Source organism: Canis lupus, chromosome 37 (genome assembly GCF_048164855.1).
Source record: "Canis lupus baileyi chromosome 37, mCanLup2.hap1, whole genome shotgun sequence".
In the NCBI taxonomy this organism is placed as follows: domain Eukaryota; kingdom Metazoa; phylum Chordata; class Mammalia; order Carnivora; family Canidae; genus Canis; species Canis lupus.
Genome location: NC_132874.1, coordinates 4,157,046 through 4,178,996, shown reverse-complemented (window position 1 = coordinate 4,178,996; position 21,951 = coordinate 4,157,046). Strand labels below are relative to the sequence as shown.

General features: G+C 39.4%; 1 pseudogene; it reads right to left on the bottom strand.

Annotated features, from left to right (window-relative positions):
• Nucleotides 1-1,087: 1,087 nt before the first annotated feature.
• Nucleotides 1,088-1,217, bottom strand: LOC140626490 (U4 spliceosomal RNA; annotated as a pseudogene).
• Nucleotides 1,218-21,951: the final 20,734 nt, after the last annotated feature.

Genomic DNA, 21,951 nt, shown 5'->3' with positions numbered 1-21,951 from the left:
CTAATGCTTTCCCTTCTCATTTCAGCTCCCTCCCTCCCTAAGTTTTGGAACCTTAGTAAGAATGCTTGCTCTACACATTGCCACTTATCTAAGGAGTTACGAATAATATAAAGTAATCGTTCCCTATTCCAGTTGACTTATTGCCATTTTGAGTATAAAATGAGTAATCACAATCTCCCCAAACAGTAAACTTGAACCTTCATTTTTTTGTATTGCGTCCTGTCACAAAGCAAACCCCAAAGAAATCTATAGCAATTTATCTTTAAATTCTACATAAACCAGGGATGCCTGGGTGGCTCAGTGGTTGAGCATCTACCCTCAGCTCAGGGCGTGATCCCAAATTCCAGGATCGAGTCCTACATCTGGCTCCCCAAAGGGAGCCTGCTTCTCCCTCTGCCTGTCTCTGCTTCTCTGTGTCTTTAATGAATACATTTTTAAAAATATTTTAAAAAATAAAAATCCTACACAAACCAAATATCACATTTTCCTAAGTATTTTCATCATCTGAAAAACATACAATTTCATGGTGAGATTTCAGCAAACAATTTTGCCATTCACTAGGGTGTGATCAGCAAGCCCAACAGAAAAATGTCAAGTTTTGAGGCAGAGAGAAGTTGAGAGAATTCTTACAGAGGGCTTCTATTTTCCCTGAACTGCAGAAGGAAATAGTATCTTGCCTGAGTCTTCCAACACTTAGCATCATGGTAAAGGCAGATGTTTAATACATATTTGTTAAATGAATTAACCTGAGAGTTAAGCATGATGCAGACATGAAGGAAGAAGGAAGAACCAAGGCATCTTGAGGAGAGCTGAACAGCTACTATGAGGTGCCCAACATGGTGTTCTATGCTATTGTGGAATATATATGTTCATAGATGATTTCTGCCCATAGTGATACCTTAAAGAGGATGTTGATGGAACTCCATTTCCAACATGAGCTAAATATCCTGAATCTCTGTCCTAAAACAGTAAAAAAAAAAATTTTTTTTAAATGCTGGGTTTAAAAATGTTGGAATAAAAAAAATGTTGGAAAAAAAATGTTGGAATCTTTTTAAATGCATTGCCAATTTGGCAAGAATGAAAAGAATTCAGAAAAGTCAAAAGTTGAGTGAAAACAGCAATCTTGGGAGGCAAGAAAACTGGGAAAAGTTTTCAATTGGCAATAATTGTGCCTTTGATAAATCTTATTGGCTATGATACTGCCACTGCACAAAGCTGGTAAGCAAGCACTGAAATCCTCTTAAACCCTAAGTACACCTGTCTATGCCCTGGTGACCAGGAACTGATGTTTTGATAGCTGTACAGGGAGGCAGGCACACGAGACAAGTCTAGGAGCTACCCAGATTGGACAGACTGAGAGGTGTCCCCCGTGTGTACCTGGGACCTCAAGTTACCCTGCAAAGGTAATGGCAAACAAGAATTAACTCGCTTCATGGAGCAAGTACAGCAAGGAGATGTGCTTAATTTTACATTCATGCTAGAGGTAGAGGTGAGAAGGAGAAATTTCCCCCAGTAATTGATCGTCCTAACAGTTGATGCTAGCTGGCTATTGAAACTAATGACTGTCTTTGTGATCTAAATTATGTGAGGCCGACAGTTAAATTTAAAGTGATTCTGGGGGGATCCCTGGGTGGCACAGCGGTTTGGCGCCTGCCTTTGGCCCAGGGCGCAATCCTGGAGACCCGGGATAGAATCCCACGTCGGGCTCCCGGTGCATGGAGCCTGCTTCTCCCTCTGCCTGTGTCTCTGCCTCTCTCTCTCTCTTTTTCTCTCTCTCTGTGACTATCATAAATAAATAAAAATTAAAAAAAAAAAAAAGTGATTCTGGGCTGGAAATGCTCTCAGATGCCTGAGAAAGTCAACACAAATCCTATCTGGAGGAACACAACTTCTACTCAATCTACCAGTAATTCCCATAGATAATGTTCTAAGGAACATGAAACTCTCAGTTAAAACACATAAAACTTGTAAGAAAATAAGCCATGAGTGACAGCCTGAAGAAACAAGAGACAAAAGCCAGACCTGTAAAGATTTAAGATTCTGGAATTACCAGAGGCAGAACATAATTAATTATGCTTAATATGTTTAAAGAAGTAAAATATTAAAAATATGAGTAAGGAACGAGAAACTTTAAGAAATGACCAAGATTTTTAAAATGGTAAAATGTCTAGAAATGAAAACACATAATAACTAAGATTTAAAAACCCATGGAGAAGTTAAATAGCAGGGGATCCCTGAGTGGCTCAGCGGTTTAGTGTCTGCCTTCAGCCCAGGGCATGATCCCGGAGTTCCGGGATCGAGTCCCACATTGGGCTCCTTGCATGGAGCCTGCTTCTCCCTCTGCCTGTGTCTCTTTCTCTCTCTTTCTCTGTCTCTCTCTGTCTCTCATGAATGAATAAATAAAATCTTTAAAAAAAAAAAGTTAAATAGCAAATTAGTCACATTCAAAGAGAGAGTTACTAAAAAGTATATTCAAAGAAGTTACCCAGGAGCTGCACAGCAAAATGAATAAATTAAAAAAATCTGAAAGGTCAGAGACTAAATTAACTATTAAATTAACTATTTACCATACATATTTGATCTATGTCTGATCAAAATTCCAGAAGGAGAAATAGATACAATGGCACAGAGGTATTATTTGAAGTGTTTTCCAGAATTGTTGAAAGATATAAATCCTCATATTTAGGAAGTCAAATGAATCCCAATAGGATAAATTCGAAGAATCATCATGTCAGTACATTGAAGTGAACCTGCCATAGAAAATATACAAAATATCCTAAAAGGAGTTTGTGGAAAAAGACAAATTACCTACAACAGAAAGATATTAATGGCTGACTTCTCAAAAGCAACAATAGAAATTTGAAGACAGTGAAATAAGATCTTCAATGGGTTGAGGAATTAATTGTAAATATGATATTTCTACCAACCGATATTATCTTTCTCAAGAATGGGTGCAAATTAAGGGCCTTCGCCATCAATAGGAATTCCCTAAAGAGAATTCCAAAGAACTTAACTCAACATTAGAAAATGGCCTTGAATAAAAATCTGAAAGGCAAGAAGGAATGATAGACAAAGACCTTGTTAACTATGTGGTCAATATTTTTAATGACTACATGAAGCAATAATAACAATGTCTGATGTATGATATTTATGATATAATTAGAACTACCATAATTAGAAAATAATTGCATGTAAATTGGGAGGGGAGTGATCAAAGTTTAAGTATTATAAGAACATCTTGTTTTCACAAACTCACTAGGATAGTGGTATGAGTTTAAAACAATAGAAAAATACATGTTGATGAGGATGTGGAGAAATGAGAACACTCATACAGGGGCACCTTGGTGGCTCAGTGGGTTAAGAGTGTGTCTCTGGTTCAGGTCATGATCTCAGGGTCCTGGGATGGAGCTCCATGCTCAGCAAGGGAGTTTGCTTCTCCGTCTCCCTCTGCCTACATCCACTTGTGCCTTCTCTCTCACTTTCTCTCAAATAAATAAAATCTTTTCCTAAAAAAGTTAGACATAATATATCATGTTACCCAGCAATTCCACTTCTAGGCACATACCCAAGAGAATTAAAAACGTATGTTTACACCAAAACATGTATATAAATGTTTACAGAAAACACTATTTATGACAGCCAAAAAGTGGGAAAAAACCATCAGCTGATGAATGGATATACCACATTTGAATTTACATGGGGATTGGAAGCTGACAAATGAGATACTGAACTTTACAGTGCCCACCTCACATGTTCCAGCCTTTGTTAATAGGACTAAGTTTACTTCTCTTACTACCTTTACTCTACAGTGAGTATTTATCTCTGGTGATGCCTCAATTTCTCATGAAAACACATTCCTGGTGGGTCCATCTGACAGTCTGGCAGACATGCTCAGATATATGCGGATCCCTGTGGTGGACATAGCTGAGACCTGAGCTGGGACCCCTCTCTTCCTTTGCCCCTTTCCTTCCTTGTTCCTTCATCCTTTCTCTCTCTCCTACTCCACCTTTGTGTCTCTCTTCTTTTATGCATATACACATATAATATTCATTTGCTCAATTATTTGGCAGGCACTGCTCTAAGCAATTCAGGTAGATCAATGACAAAATAGTGTCCCACTCTTCTAAACATTGTAGGGAATGGCAAGTGCTATGACAGAAAATGACCAGGGGATACTTTACTTGAGATTAAGGAAGGCTCTTTCCTTCTTTCTCTTTCTTTTTTTCTTTCTTTCTTTCTTTCTTTCTTTCTTTCTTTCTTTCTTTCTTTCTTTCTTTCTTTCTTTCTTTTTCTTTCTTCTTTCTGTTTTTATTTAAATTCCAGTTAGTTAACATACAGTGTAATGTTAGTTTCAGCTGTACAATATAGTGATTGAACACATCCATACATTACCCGGTACTCACCACAAGTGCCCTCCTTAATCCCCATCATCTATTTCACCCATCCTCCCAACACCATCAGTGTGCTCTCTAGAGCTAAGAGGCTGTTTCTTTTTTCCTATGATCATCTGTTTTGTTTCTTATATTCCACATATGAGTAAAATCATATGGTATTTGTCTTTTTCTGACTTATTTCACTTATCATAATACTCTCTAGCTCCATCCATGTCATTGCAAATGGCAAGATTTTCTTCTTCTTATGGCTGAGTAATATTCCACTATGTATATAACACATTTTCTATGTGTTATGTGATATGTGATATGTTGATGGATATTTGGACTGCTTCCATAGTTTCATAGATAATGCTGCTATAAACATTGGGGAGCATGTACCCCTTAGAATTAGTATTTTTGTATCCTCTGGAAAGATACCTAGTAGTGCAATTGCTGGACTGTAGGGTGGTTCTATTTTTAACTTTTTGAGGAAACTCTACACTCTCTTCTAGGGTGGCTGCACCAGTTTATAAAGATCTTATAAAACTCAACACCCAAAATACAAATAATCCAGTTTAAAAATGGACCAAAGACATGAATAGACATTTTTTTCAAAAAAGACATCCAGATGCCCAAGAGACACATGAAAAGATGTTCAACATCACTCATCATCAGGGAAATGCAAATCAAAACCATGATGAGATACCACCTCACACCTGTCAGAATGGCGAAAATTAACAATACAAGAAACAGGTGTTGGCAGGGATATGGAGAAAGAGGAACGCTCTTCCACTCTTGGTGGGAACAAAACTGGTGCAGCCTCTAAGGAAGGTCTTTCTGATGAGGTAAACACTCAGCTCAGGTAAATGAGAGGAGAAGCTCAGCATACAAAAACCTGGCATTTAAGCATTCCTTGCAAAGAAAGTAGTAATGTTTATATTTATATCTTATATATTATATGCCATAATTTGAGAGCTTTCCTTGCCCCTAAATATGGAAGTGGTGGAATTTTACACTGAACCCAACCCATGGTTGGCTTGTCCCACTCACCCAGATATGATGTTGGAGTTCACCTTGAGCAGGACCCCATATAAGTGACCCTTTCTCACAGGACTCTCAACTGTAGGTATCCTTTGCAGATTCCTCTTGGGGCACAGCCATATTTCCAACTTACTGCACACTCTAATGGGGCCTCTGGGCATATGGTTTTCAGGGTTTCTAACTCATTCCACAGGGAGGAGAACTTCAGGGAAATCTTAGCTCAGGTGCAGAATCACAGTGAGGAGAAGGCAGTAGGGAGCCCACATCCCCCTGACCCCACATTCCTTATTTTCAGGAAATGCCAGATTCCACATAACTAAGCCCTAGAAGATAGAGAGTAGGAATTTCTCCAATATCTGCAGGGCATTCTGATAGAGCAGGAGCCATCACCAAGATGGCTAAGGGAATCAGGGGGCTCTAGCACCCCCATGAGGGTCAGAGTCTCCCTTTCAGCTCCTCAGAGGGGACTGTGGTCACCACCAGCTGAACTAAAGCAGCCTCACTGATTTTTCCTGACTTTCAGGACCCTCCTTGATGGGGCTTTGCCATCTATGCATCACCGTCCTTTGCCACAGGCTCCCCAAGAGACACAGACCTCCCTACCATCTACTGAGTGGACACAGGAGAGAGGACTGTTTGCCTTGTGGATTCTTCTTGGGCTCATTCCTCCAGATTTTTTTTTGTACATCTTCTTTTCCTCATAAGGATTCTTTTCATTTCCTCTCCATCTCTTTACTGTAACATATCCTATCAGTTCTTCAAAGCACATCTCAAGACTCCCCTCCTCTGGGCAACCCTCCCTGATTACTGTCCCTTCATTCATATCTTCTTTGTTGAACACTGACAAATACCTAGACTCTTACTCATGCCGTCTTGGTAGCTCCCCTCCCTTCCTGCCTTCCTCTCTCCCCATTTTCTTCTTTCTATTCTTTCTTTCCTTCCAAATAATAAATTTACTCATCTCAACCCTTTTAGAAAAAATACATTACTATATTTTGAATGTATAATGATAATATTTCAAATGTATGTGAGGAGTATAAAACACTAACAATAATACAAAGACATATACACCCCTCCACCAGCTCAAGAACAAAATATTACCCTTTTCCCATGATATTTCAGTGTGCTCATGCAAGATCCATCCCCTGTACTCTGCTACCTCACCCCAATGGGTGACCACTGTCCTGAACATAGTGTCTATCATTTTCCCTTACCTTTTCTTTGTAGTTTTATTACTTCAGAGCCCTAACCAATGAATTATTTAATTCTGCAAGCTTTTGAATTTTACACTAGTAGAATTTCACTATAGGTAGTGTTTTGTGAATTATTTTTTGGACTCCATGTTATGTTTGTGAAGATCCTTCCATGTTGAGGCATGCTGTTGAGTTCATTTTCACTGCTGAATGGTGTTCCACGGGACGACAGTGTCGTTATTTATTTATCCTTTCTATTATTCTTCCACATTAGGGTTGTATGTATTCTTATTAAAAGAAATACTTCTATAAATATTCTTGTAGATGTCTCCTGTGTGGGGGCTTCTCCAGAATATGGACAAAGTATTAGAAATGCTGATTCTAAAGGTACACACATATTCAACTTTATAAGCAATGCCACGTGATTTCCAGAGTGGTTGTAGAGCTCCTGCGGCTCTACATCCTTCATGATCTTGGTTTATCAGCTCTCAATTTTTGGCAATCTGGGGCAAAATCTTGGAGATTTTAATCAGAATTTCTGAGATTTCTGGGGCACTTGTGTGGTTCAGTTGGTTAAGAACCCAACTCTTGATTTCAGTTCAAGTCACGATGTCAGTGTTGTGGGATTGAGCTCCATGTCAGGCTCCTTGCTGGATGTGGAGTCTGCTTAAGATTCTCTCTCCCCCTCTGCCCCTCCCAGTTTGTTCATAGGCATGCTTTTGATCCCTCTCTTTTAAAAAAGGGGGGGAGGGAGAAAGAGAAAGAATTTCTCTGATTTTTAATGAAGCCAAATATATTTTCCCATATATTTATTGGGCATTTAAGCTTCCTCTCTTGTTAAAAAGCCTGTTCAAATCTTTTGCCCATTTTAAAAATTGAGTTTAATGTTAGATATTTTTTCTCTTTTTGTATGTTGACTAGCTCCTTATACATTCTTAGATGCAGTCCTTTATTGGTTATATATTTTACAAATATCACCTCCTTGTTTATGGAATTTTTTCCTATTTATGATTTTCTTGGAACTGAAGTTCTTAATTTTAGTTAAGTTAGATGTGTGAATCTTTTCCTTTATGCTTTGTGCTTTTTGTGTATTATTTTAGAAATGCTTTCTACCTTGAGGTCATGATGATATTCTCTTAAACTTTCTAAGAGCTTTACAGCTTTGCCTGTCACATTTATGTGCTGTGAGAGAGGGATCAAATTTCATTATATTCACATGGACAAGAAATTGTTGGCATCGTTTATTATATAGTCTCCAATAACATGCTGCTATCTCTGTTATATACCAACTGTCCAAATATAATGTGACTGTTTCTTTGCTTTCTCTTCTGTTTCATTGGTCCGATTGGCTAGGCTTGCAGCAACTATGCTATCTTAAGTATTATGGCTTATAATAAGTTCTGATATTTTTGTGAGGCATGTCCTAACATGTTTTTCTTTTTTAAATGGACATGTTTGGCATTTTGCTCTCCCATAACAACAACAACAACAACGAAAGATAGAACAAAGAAATTAAATTGGAAATGCGAAAGGAGAAGCTATTTGAAGATGCTGCAGATAATGGAAAGAAAAATCAGAGCATGTACTGTTGTTCAATATAGTACTAGAAGTCCTAGCTGCAGAAATAAGACAACAAAAAGAAATAAAAGGCATCCAGACTGGCAGAGAAGAAGTCAAATTCTCACTCATTGCAGATGACATGATATTCTATGTGGAAAACCTGAAAGACTCTACCCCAAAATTGCTAGAATTCATACAGGAATTCAGCAAAATGGCAGGATATAAAATCAGTTGCATTTCTATACGCTAACAATGAGACAGAAGAAAGAGAAATTAAGGAGTTGATCCCACTTACAATTGTACCAAAAACTGTAAGATACCTAGGAATAAACCTAACCAAAGAGGCAAAGGATCTAGTACCCAGAAAACCATAGAATACTCATGAAAGAAATTCAGGAAGACACAAAAGAATGGAAAAACATTCCATGCCCGTGGATTAAAAGAACAAATATTGTTAAAATGTCTAAGCTACCTAGAGGAATCTATACATTCAATGCAATTCCTATCAATATACCATCAACTTGGGACACCTGGGTGGCTCAGTGGCTGAGTGTCTGCCTTCAGCTCAAGGCATGATCCCGGAGTCCAGGGATCAAATCCCACATCAGCCTCCCTGCAAGGAGCCTGCTTTTTCCTCTGCCTGTGTCTCTGCCTCTGTGTGTGTGTCTCTTGTGAATAAATAAATAAATCTTAAAAAAAAAAAAAATACCATCAGCTTTTTTTTTTTCACAGAGCTGGAAAAAATAATCCTAAAATTTAAATGGAATCAGAAAAGACCTCAAATAGACGAAAGTTGAAAAAAGAAAAATCAAAGATGGTAGTATCACAATTTTGGACTTCAAGCTCTATAACAAAGCTGTGATCATCAAGACAGTATGGTCCTGGCACAAAAAAAAGACACATAGATCAAAGGAACACAATAGAGAACCCAGAAATAGACCCTCAACTCTATGGTCAACTCCTCTTTGACAAACCAGGAAAGAATACCCAATAGGAAAAAAGGCTTTTCAACAATGGTGTTAGGAAATTTGGGTGGCCACATGCAGACCGTTGTAAGGACCATTTCCTTATACCATACACAAAATAGACTCAAAATGGATGAAAGACCTAAATGTGAGACAGGAATCCATCAAAATTCTAGAGGAGAACATAGGCAGCAACCTCTATGATCTCGACTGCAGCAACTTCTTGCTAGACACATCTCCAAAGGCAAGGATTCGCTCAAAAATGAGTACTTGAGACTTCATCAGGATAAAAAGCTCTTGCATAGCAAAGGAAACAGCCAACAAAACCAAAAGACAAAAGACAGAATGAGAGAAGTTATTTGCAAATGTCTTATCAGATAAAGGGCTAGTATCCAAATCTATAAAAAACTTTTCAAACTCAACACCCAAAAAACAAATAATCCAATCAAAAACTGGGCAGAAAAAAAAAAAAAAACTGGGCAGAAGACATAAACACACATTTCTCCAAGAAAAGACATACAAATGGCCAACAGATGCATGAAAAAATACTCAGTATCACTTAATATCAGGGAAATACAGATACATTAGATTTTTTGTATCAAAAAATAAATACTCAGTATCACTTAGTATCACCAATACAGATCTGGTGTTTAGCCACCTCACACCAGAATGGCTAAAATTAGCAAGTCAGGAAATGACAGATGTTGGCAAGGATGTGGAGAAAGGGGAACCTCTTACACTGTTGGTGGGAATGCAATTTGGTGCAGCCACTCTGGAAAGCAGTATGGAGGTTTCTCAAAAAGTTGAAAATAGAGCTACCCTATAAACCAGCAATTGCACTACTAGAGATTTACCTCAAAGATACAAATGCAGTGATCGAAAGGAGCATCTGCACCCCAATGTTTATAGCAGCAATGTCCACAATAGCCATATTATCTGGAAAGAGCCCAGATGTCCATAAACAGATGAATGGATAAAGAAGAGGTGATATATATATATATATATATATATATATATATATATATACACACACACACACACACACACAATGGAATACTACGCAGCCACCAAAAAACCCGAAATCTTGCCATTTGCAACGATGTGGATGGAACTAGAGAGCAAAATAAGTCAGTCAGAGAAAGACAATTATCATATGATCTCACCCATATGTGGAATATGCAAAACAAAATGGGGGATCATAGAGGAAGGGAGGGAAAATAAAACAAGACAAAATCAGAGAGGGAGATAAACCATAAGAGACTCTTAAATCATAGGAAACAAACTGAGGGTTGCTGGAGGGGAGAGGGGTAGGGAGATGGGGTAACTGGGTGATGGGCATGAAGGAGGGTATGTGATGTAATGAACACTGGGTGTTACATGCAACTAATGAATCACTGACCTCTACTTCTGAAATTAATAATACATTACATGTTAATTAACTGAATTTAAATAAATAAAAAGTATGTTCTGTACATTACACCAATACATTTGAAAACCAATACAGTAAAAAATTCTCTAAATATAGAACTAAATAATCTGACTCAGGCAGTGATGTTTTAAAGAACTTTGTTTTCTAGTTATTGCTGATAATGTATATAAATGCAATAGATCTTTATTATGTCCAGAAACTTAAGCTCTCTTGAATTTTGTTTGCCAGTATTTAGTTTACAATTTTTGCATACTGTAATTTATGGGTTTTTTTGTTGGCCTTACCAGATTTTGTTATGTAAAAGTTATACTAGCTTCTGGAAGATCTGGTATTCCAATAAAATTATAGCTCTTTAAATGTTTGGTAAAACTCACCAGTGAAATCACTAGGGAAATCATTTGGGTCCTGTTAGTCATTTTTGTTTTCATCAGATTTGGGAAGTTCTATATTTCAGCAACATGTCTGCTCTTTTTCAAGTTCAGTGGCATAAAGTCATCCACAGGATTCTCTTCTCTTCTAAAGGTCTACAGCACTTCTACCATTGTTCCTTAATGCTACGTTCTTTTACTCTTCATTAATTTCACCAGAGTTTTGCTGATTTTGCAAATCTTTTCAAAAGAACAACTTTGGGCTTTATTAATAATTATCTCTACATGCTTTGTTACTTTGTCAGTTATTTCTGCTGCTTTAAAAAAAATTACCTTTCCTATTATTTCCTTGAGTTTACTTTGCTTCCCCCCGCCCCCACCAACTTCCAAAGATAAAAGTTTATTCTTTAGCTTTTTTGCATCTATCCATTATCAGTGGTTGGCAAACTATGGCTGCAAAACATGAAATAAATGTTTTGCTGTAAATTCTATAAAGCTGTTTGAGTACAAACAGCCCTTCTTTTATACCATGTGTAAAATACAATGTGGGAAGGAGGGAGGAAGAAGAGAGGCATTCTGGTGCGGGGAGCAGTCACCTTGGCAGTGCCTCCTGAGCTCGCCAGGACTGTAACATGGCATCCATGGCAACAGCACCTGACAAGACACAGTATCACTTCATAGAGGCAACCATGCACAGGTCTGGCACCTGCCTTCACAAGCAGTAGATGCCTCAGTAAAGAGCACCAAAAGGAGTTAGAGCAGGGAATGAGAGACATACATAAACTGTGCTGGTTAAAGACCTCATTCCCTGGGACTTTCTAGAAATAACTGAAGGGAACTTTCAGGGGTATGGAGGGTTATGAGATGCTCATGTACTTTTCATAGGAAGCGAGAGCCTGCCAAGATGTGCCTTATTAATTTTGACCAACTTTGCTCCCTGGCCCAATATGGCCAGGGAAAATAAAGGTTTTTGAGTCCTAAGAGCAAGGGAGTGGGGTATATGCAGAAAATTAATAGAATCCAGTCATGTTAAAAAAGACTAGTAACTATTTTTAAAATAAGGTTTTTTTTTAAAGATTTTATTTATTTATTCATGACAGACACACAGAGAGGGAGAGAGAGAGGCAGAGACACAGGCAGAGGGAGAAGCAGGCTCCATGCAGGGAGCCCGATGTGGGACTTGATCCCAGGTCTCCAGGATCCGGCCCTGGGCTGAAGGCGTCGCTAAACCACTGAGCAACCAGGGCGGCCCAAGGTGTTTTTTTGTTTTTTTGTTTTTTTTGGTTTTTTTTTTTTTTTTTTTAAGATAAAAAACAACTCTACATTAGAGTTTCATCCAGAGATGCTGAGATTTACATGACTATTTCTTCACTAACATGCCACTCCTGGAGATTCCATTCTAAGGGGTATGGTTAATGAGATTCTTTAACCAAAAAAGCCACTTGTAAACTACAGAAATTCTCAGAGGGATTCATCAATGCCCAATGCCTTCTGGAGGCATTTAACTAGACACCTGGAGAATTCCCATCTCTAGACAATTATTTCACAGTAAGGAAGAAAAAAATTGCCCAAGGTTTTCAGCCAGAACTTAAATTCATTGGAGTCAACATGTTAGATGATCCCCTTAGCTGCTGCAAGTTGGTTAGACACAAAACTTTGCTCTCAAAGGATTGCTCATGTCCTACACTAGATAGTGTGTAGATGTGACCAAAAATCATATATTCCAGATGACATAGAATCTGACCACCAAAATCAACTCACTCAATATTTGTTGGTAACCATATACTTTTTTTTTTTTACCATATACTTTTATTACAAAAGACAGATGAAGAAAATTGCTGACATATTTTGTTTTAAAATGCATATACATTGTAGTGCATTCATCAAATGATTTAAATCTCTTAGTTTAGGAAATATTTACATCTATTTCACAGATATGGCCTCAAAAATGATATTCATGTGGTTCACTGAAAGTATCTCTACACTTCAAAGCAGATGAGTTGTGCTGTTCTAGTTGTCCGTGGTTCTTGTAACCTCATTTTGAATCCTCGCTCCAGCACTGAACAGCTGTGTCACCATGGACCAGTTGCTTAACATTTCTAAGACTTCATTTTCTCATCTATAAAGTGAGCTACAAAACCTTATGCACGTAGGATTAAAACATAACAAATGTATGGTGTTTGAAGAAGAGCCTGCCACATAGTTTGCAGCAAATAAACGCTATCTCTTATTTTTTAGAATGAATTTTTTCTTGTGGAAATCAATGTGGTTAATTGTAGATGTTACCTATAGAGCAGTTGGCAGGCTCAGGGGAATGTAACAGAGCAGGGAAAAGACAGCCCTGCTTTAGGTTCAGTCTCATCACCGGAGACAGGCTAGTGCTCAGCCCAGGTCCTCTTGGATGCCTATGACCCGGTGTGTGTCCTAACCCTGTCTTCTCTTTGCCACACTTGAGATTCTACTTCACGGGCGGCCTTGATGCCACTGGAGCATCTGAACAAGCAGAGAGCAGAGTGCCTGAGAATTTCTTTCTCTCCCCAGCTTCCACCATCCTGCACCTGCCCACTGTCCCTCACTCTGTAACCCCAGTGCAGGCATGTGAAAGCCCAGACACCTTGCTTTAGGTCGGTTACTTCTAAGGCATAAGGCATACTTCCCTGTGGAACCAAGTGAAGCTGCCCTTGGTGAGATCTTGCCTGAAATCACACCCTCACCTGGCTTCTTACCAATTACCCTGAAAGCATTTCCGTACTAAGTCACTGCACATAAACCTATGACCTTATGCATTCTGACTTCCTAACTTCTAGTCCTAGACCTTAGCTGCCTACTTAATGCATGCATGCATTCATTCATTCATTCATTCATTCACAAATACTGGCTTAGAATCTACTCTGTATGTAGCACTATTTGTCATGTACACGGTGTGGCTAACATTCTGCCCTTCCTCCATCCACCTGCATCTTCTGTTTCTCTCTCCCGCACTCCACAATACTCAACTGTATACCCAGGAATGAAGGGAAGAAGAGAAAGAGAGAAAGAAAAAGAAGTAAGGGAAGGAAGGTTTGTTTCCAGCTGAGCTCATGTGGATCTCAGGGTCATGTGCACACACACCTCTCAGCTCCCCCATCCTCTCACTGGTGGACCGGGAGTGGTCAGTTATTTCCCTTCAGTTGCCAGGTAGTTTCTAATCCAGCTTTGAGACAGTCAGGGGCCATGGGAACCAGCCCCAAGTGAAAAACATTATGCAAAACTGGGGGTGCTGGCTGTTGGTTGTTCTTGTTAAACTGCTTCTCTTAGACAGCATCACCAGGATGCTGCCAGGATGGGCCACATCTGTAAGCCAGACTTAACACAGAGAACCCCTTCTCCAAAAAGCACCCAAGGGCTGCCTGAGCTGCCTGCCAATATCATCAATGAGGATGAGGCCCTTCCAACCAATCAGGACGAGGCATTTCTTTTTCCTTTCCCTCATTGGCATATGGGACTACAGTGGGAATTTGGGCAGGAACTTTCTTTATGCAAGCAGGGTGTCCCCTCTGTTCCTGGAGGTCAGCCAAACTATTGTGTTGGTGCTGTGTTTATTTTCAGCTCAAGCTATAGCCCCAATAAAGCCTTTATGTGCCTTTGATTTGGGAGTCTGGCCTCATTTCTGTCATTGTCAGGCCCAAGAACCCAACCAACTCCCATAACACATTTTTTAAAAAATATTTTATTTATTTATTCATGAGAGACACACAGAGAGAGGCAGGGATATAGGCAGAGAGAGAAGCAGGCTCCCTATGGGGAGGCTGATGCAGGACTCCATCCCAGGATCCTGGGATCATGACCTGAGCAGAAGGCAGATGCTCAACACTGAGCCACCCAGGTGCCCCATTTCTAAAGGACTTTCCTGGTGTAGCATTTCAGAAACTAGGAGATGCCTGCAGGACTGCTGGAAGGAGATGTAATATTGAAACTTCTCTTTGCAGCACCTGGGTGGTTCAGTCAGTTAATGTCAGACTCTTGATTTCGGCTCAGGTTATGATCCCAGGGTCATGGGACAGAGCCCCACATCAGGGTCCCCGCTGAATTCAGAATCTGCTTCTCCCTCTCCATCTCCCTCTACCCCTCCTCCTGTTCACACCCTTTCACGCCCTCTCTCATAAATAAATAAATAAATAAATAAATAAATAAATAAATAAATAAATAAATGCTTTAAAAAAAGAAGCTTTTCTTTGAATAATTCAACTATGGCCCAATTTATTCACTCTCACAAAGAATTTGTTGTGATACTCTAGTTCTTGGAAAAGAAAAGCTGTTTAAACAAAGCAATTTCTCCTCTGTGGTGATTTGCCAGTCCAGCAATGGGGAGAAAAAAGCTTTCACAAAAGGAGGTAACCTTAGCTCAAAATCCTTTCCACACTTCAGGTAAGTCTCCGTTCCCTTCACTTACAATGAAATTATTTTTGTCCCTTGCATCAGAAGCAAGACTTTCTTTAATTCCAAGTTAATAAAATTGTTCCCCTTCTTCTTTGGCTTGAGTCTGAACTGGCACATACCTCAGAAATGGTTTTACTCTGCCAAACTAAGTTTGTTTTTCTGTTTATCAGCTCCAAATTATTTATATGTATAATCATTAAGTAAGCGGTGTAAATATCTTATTTATATAAGTCGGAAGGGGTGTTTACAAAAACAACTAAAGCCAAAACTTAAAAGTTAATGCCTCCCTCACCCCACCTAAAGAATTCTAGGAGCTCTGGGTCAGTGATGGGGCTTGCTGTCTCTTCAAGCTTTTATCAGATTTCATGAAAGGGGAAATTACAGGAATGCACATCCAAGGTTGAAAGATTTGTTGGTAAACTGTGAGTGTCCTTTCATAATTCAGATTTGAAGCAATAAAACAAAGCAATGAAACTGCATTAAGGTCCGTTCTCCACTATTCCGGGGGCTACTTTCATATTTTCACACGACAGGCAGGCAAACTTTTTCCACTGACCTTAATTCTAGATGACCTTGGAAGAAAATTTTCTTCTTTCTTTTTTTTTTAATTCCAAAATTAAATTCACTATCCTCTAACACCAGCAAATATGCTTAGATGACTCTGTGTCTGGCTCTATCATCATTAAGATGCCACTTCTGGTAAAATCTTAGATTCCCCATTTGAACTACCAGTTTTTTCATAAGTTGCTTTGGAAGAGTTTCCTTAATTTACTGACAATTAGTGAGGTAAAACAGTACTATCTCTTAGTACCTGGGATGGGTTTTTTGTTGTTGTTGTTGTTGTTGTTTTTTGGGTTTTTGGTTTTTTTTTTTTTTTTTGGTTTAGTTATAAGGGAAAATGTCCTAAGCCACAGAAAACTGTAATAAATGGCAGACTTTGATGAAAGCAAACTACCCCCTGCTGTGAACAGCCAGGAGAGAAGTTAACCATTACAAAATACCAATTTTGCAGGAAATTATGTCACTGATGCAGAAGTTATTGATTAACTGCAGTCCAGTCTCTGGATTAATGGAAAGAGTTGCTTTAGTGAACTATGATGTTCTGATGTCATTCAAAGTTTAGAAATTCCAGTTTAGAAAATTTGTATAGGTGACTCAAGTAGGAGGTAGTATTATTGAGGCCAGGCACCTTCATATTTTCTCCTCACATATATTGATTTGTAACTTAATTCTAAACTAACTACAGAAGTTTCAGTGATTGCACAATACAACATTTTTCAGCCCATCGGTTTTATTTCCTAGCGACATTTTTAGATAGTGTAGTAAAACCATAAGGGGTATAGATTTGAAAAGCACTTCTTAAAACATCTATGCAAACAAATGAGAATGCTTTAAGCCCATTTAAGTGAAAATGCAGTGAAACCTTACCTATTAAAAACCCAGCACACTCTGAACTCTGCCTAGCTTATTTTCCCCATGATTAACTCAACAAATGACAAACAAAGAAAAAGTTAGTATCAGAAATTTACTCAAGCCAGAAGGAGGAAGAGAGGAAGAAAGAAACAAATCACCACATTACATTTATCCCTATACGCACATTTCCCCCCAGGGCCATCTTTAAATCTCTGAAATCAGGGTGCACCTTATAGTCAAGAAAGTCTCACATCTGCCCTTGACCAAGTGGTGTATTTATTGTGTGAGCAAGGAGGAATCTGGCCATACTGTGTACATTGCTGCCACTTAAGCTGATATGTGTACGGTCAGCACCACATATCTTAAGCTTAATTGACTTTTTAAATGCATTTTCTTAAGATTGCACCATGATTTAGCATTGAAGCAACAAAGTTTTAGGAATGTCTTCACCAACATTTTGCTTACATTTTCTTACTTATGTATGAGAATGTTATACAACAGAAATCTATGTCTAAATAAAATCTGAAAAACAGCTTTTAACAAGTATAAAACTTTTAAAAACCTATAAGAAAGAGGGGTACCTGGGTAGCTCAGTTGGTTAAGCATCTGCCTTTGGTTCAGGCCATGATTCTGGGGGCCTGGGATCCAGCACCCTGTCAGGCTCCCAGCCCATCAAGCCCCCTAAGGTCCTCCCTACTCAGAGAGAACCCTCTGCCCCTTCCCCTTCTCCTATCCCTCTCCCCTCCCTCTGCCTCTCCACCTGCCTGTGCACTCTCTCCCTCTCTCTCTCTCAAAAAAAAGGGAAGAAAAAGAAAAAAGAAAAACCCATAAGAAAGCATTATGTCATCATTTATTTGAAATATTTTTAAGTCTGACTGTCGCAGAAAAGAATAATAGAGTTAGACACATTCCCAATAAGAAGGGTTGGAACAGGGCAGCCCGGGTGGCTCAGCGGTTTAGCGCCACCTTCAGTCCAGGGCATGGTCCGGGAGACCCAGGATTGAGTCCCACCTCTGGCTCCCTGCATGGAGCCTGTTTGTGTCTCTGCCTCTCTCTTTCTGTCTCTCATGAGAAAATAAATAAAATCTTAAAAAAAAAAAAAAAAAAAAAGGAAAGGTTGGAACAAAAGTAGCATCTAACTACCTACCTACCCATCAGCTGAATCTGGGACCCACTCCCTGCACTTTCTCATAAGCTTAAAAGATGCCATCCTGGATTATAATTTGGATCATATGAGACTTTTCCTTAGGCTATATTTAGGGCTATATTAGAAATGTATGGATGAATTGCTATCAGTTTAGAAACTTCGCTCCCCATGTCTGGTAAACTGGGGAAGGCCTAAACCATTTCCAATCCTCCCAGAAAAGTGAAACACCATTCTTCTCACATTTTCCTATCATCTCTTAACATGGCTTCCCATATGACAAGCTGGGCATTTAGAACACTAGAATGGCAAAATTTAATAAATAGAATACACGTCATGCATGTCAGCAGTCTATTTAATTTTGTCTCTCCCAATCTGAAATACTTGAAAGTAATATTTCATCAGTTTTGCTGTATCATGGTCTTGGCTGTTACTTAGAGCCAATTTGAGTGTATTACAGTATGAAAGGCATGTACATTTATTTTTTATTTAAAGCATAGAAGTGTACAGTTATTAGGCCTACTGTTCACAAGCTAACATTAAACTTTTGACGTGAGAGGCTAAATATTTATAAAAAGAAAGAAAAGGGGTACCTGGGTGGCTAAGTCAGTTAAGCATCTTCCTTCGGCTCAGGTCATGATCCCGGGGTTCTGGGATGGAGCCCCACATTGGCATCAGGCTCCTACTCAACAGGTAGCCTGCTCCTCCTTCTCCCTCTGCTGCTCCCTCTGCTTGTGCACTCTCTCTGTCAAATAAATAAATAAATAGAATTTAAAAAAAAGGAAAAGAAAACACTGCCTTAAATTTAACACCTTGTCAAATTACCTGCAGATCATATATAAAGGTGGGGGTTGCATTAATTACTAGATGTGTGCACATACCATGTGCACCAGATGTTAGTCTTAACACACACTTTATTTTTATTATTATTATTTTTTATTCATGAGAGACACAGAGAGAGAGAGGCAGAGACAGAGGCAGAGGGAGAAGCAGGCTCCATGCAGGGAGCCCGACATGGGACTCGATCCTGGGTCTCCAGGATCATGCCCTGGGCTGAAGGCGGCACTAAACCACTGAGCCATCAGGGCTGCCCTTAACACACACTTTAATCTGAAAAATTCTTTCAAACAGTTGTGTGGTGCAGCAATCTTTCCTGTACAATCCTTCCAGTACTGATTTCGAAAATTCTAACTGAAAACAAAAAAAATGCAATGGCAAGAGGGCATGAGCTTAGATTTATAAAACTGGAGATGTAGTTAAGAGTCCTGAAGTAGGGCAGCCCCGGTAGCACAGCGGTTTAGCGCCGCCTGCAGCCCAGGGCGTGTTCCTGGAGACCCTGGAGACCCTGGAGACCCTGGAGACCCTGGGTCGAGTCCCGCGTCGGGCTCTCTGTATCTGCTTCTCCCTCTGCCTGTGTCTCTCTCTCTCTCTCTCTGTCTCTATGAATAAATAAATAAAATCTTTAGAAAAAACAAAAAGAGTCCTGAAGTATAATCCAGTTGTAACGGTTAATGTTATGTGCCAACTTGACAGAGACACAGAGTGCCCAGATGGAACATTGTTTCTGGGTGTCTGTGAGGGTGATTCCAGATTAAATTAGCATTTGAATTGACACAGTAAACTGTGTGAATTGACACAGTAAACTGTTGCCTCCAGCATGGATAAGCATCATTTAATCTGTTTGGGAGCCTGATTAGAGGGGAGGGGGAGAAGCAGAGGAATTCACCATTTATTTCTCTCTGCTTCACTGCTTGACCTGGGATGTCAGCTTTCATCTTCTCCTGCTCTCAGACTGGCACTTATACCACTGCTTCCCCTGGTTCTCAGGCCTCAGACTCAAGACTGAATCACACTACTGGCTGTCCTGGGTCTGTAGTTTGCAGAAGGCAGATGGGCAGATCATGGGACTTCTCAGCCATTATAATCGAGCAGGCCAATTCCTCATAATAAATCTCCCTTTCTTCTATTGGTTGTTTCTCTGCAAAATCCTGACTAATATAATAACCGTGCTTCTGAGTCTTAGGTTAGGAACTCCCTGCATCACTTAACTCTCTCTGAAAGTACATTTTAAAATAATCAATAAATAATTAAGCAAGCATAGGAATGGTGCTCCCTCCTGTGGCCAAAGTCCTGGGAAGTTTTCAGGGAAAACTAGCTAAAGAAAGCTAGCTCCTGCAAACCCCAGGTGGATTACAACAGAGCCAGACCCCAGAGAAGCCTACTTACCACGGCAGGTTGCTGTGTGTAAAGAAGATCGTGATTTCAAAAGCTGGGCTTGTGGTTTGGAATAATGGATGCAAATAAATCAGGACACATGTTTATATATAACATGTTTGTTATAAAACAAAAATAATAAAAAATAAAAAAATAAAAAAATAAAATCTAATTCAGGGCTGGAGTCTGGTAACATTAGATTTGGACTTTTTAATGTCAACTATGTATGAAGAAAACATCTGTCAACATTTTTTTATTTTTTAAGCTTTTATCTATTTATTCATGAGAGACACAGAGAGGCAGAGGGAGAAGCAGGCTCCCCACAGGGACTCTGATGCAGGACTCCGTCCAGGGACCCTAGGTCACACCCTGAGCTGAAGGCAGACAATCAACCACTGAGCTATCCAGACATTCTGTCTGCCAACATATAAAGGGATAGATCTTCTAAAAGGAAAAAAAATGATCTTGGGGTTTGCAGAACCTTCTCTTTATTGTAAAGTACAGTGGTTCTCAGTCAAGTGATTCTGCTCCCCAGGAAAGAGTGGCAATGTCTGGAGATATATTTGGTTGTCACAACTCAGGGAAGGGATGCTGCTGGGATCTAGTGGGTAGAGGTCAGGATGCTGCTGAACATTCTATGATGCACAGGACAGCCCTTCCCTCTAACAATGAATTATCTGGTCCAATATGTCAATAGAGTTGAGGTTGAAAAACTGTAATATAAGAACATTCTCTAATACTTTTCATTAATATGCAATATATAAACTTTCAGCTTGTACATATTATTTATTCAGTGCAAACTGTGGGCAGCCACGGACTAGCTGGAATAACTAAACCAAACCAAGCCCGGACTTGCATTCCTCATTCACTCAAAAGGCTCGGGAGCCTAAAGGGTAAATAGTTGGTTGACGCTTGAGAAAGGGCTTGAGCAATGGTTTTCAGAGCTCGCTTTTACATGATCGCCCACATAACACAATAGATACAGTTTATTCTGGCCTGGTCATAAACTTAAATAAGGGTCTGTGCTGTCCTTGCTGGTCTGATAACCATATATAATGTTCCTTCGAGGTATATGCACCTGGAGCAACAAGCTTATCTATTGACCAGGACCCTAAATCTTCTGGCGCCTGTGGGTCTGTCTTGCATGCTGATAAAGGGAAAGCTTGGAGGGATTCACAAATATGCTAAGAATGGACACTTCCTTATCTTTGTTTTGCTTATGCTATACAATGTTGTAGAACCTTGAATAAAACTGACATTGCTTGGACATCATCCACTGTGTTCCTCCTGTCCCCATATCTTTACTTTTCTTTTATTTCCCCATCCCCTTACCCTCAGGACCCTGATCGTGTTGCTGTAGAGCACGCAACAGCAAATCAAATACATTTTGCTAAATTTCCAGCAATAAAGTCAGAACTCAGAAAGGATGATTCTTTTGAACTTAGTCCCATGTCTGACATTCCCATGTCCACATTCTTATGGAGTATATACTCTAATGTGGTGTGCTTAACAATGCTCATCCATTCTTTTTCAAAACAGAAAGTGTATTTGGTGTTTTGGTTGATATCCTCCATGAGATGTCGATTTAGATAGCCTTGCCCCTTGGAGAGATACCAGAAGGGCAAGGTTGTTTAACTCCAAGTGAAAACAATTAATTAATTAATTAATTAATTAATTAACTCCAAGTGGATGCAAAATGTTTTCATCAGAAAAACGTGCCTGGTAGCAACAGGTGCATTGAGGGCAAGAGAAAGGAGAGAGAAAGATCTATGGCAACGCAGTCACCCCTCTGGCAACCAAGGAAAGGCAATTCTTCTCAGACCAGGATCCCC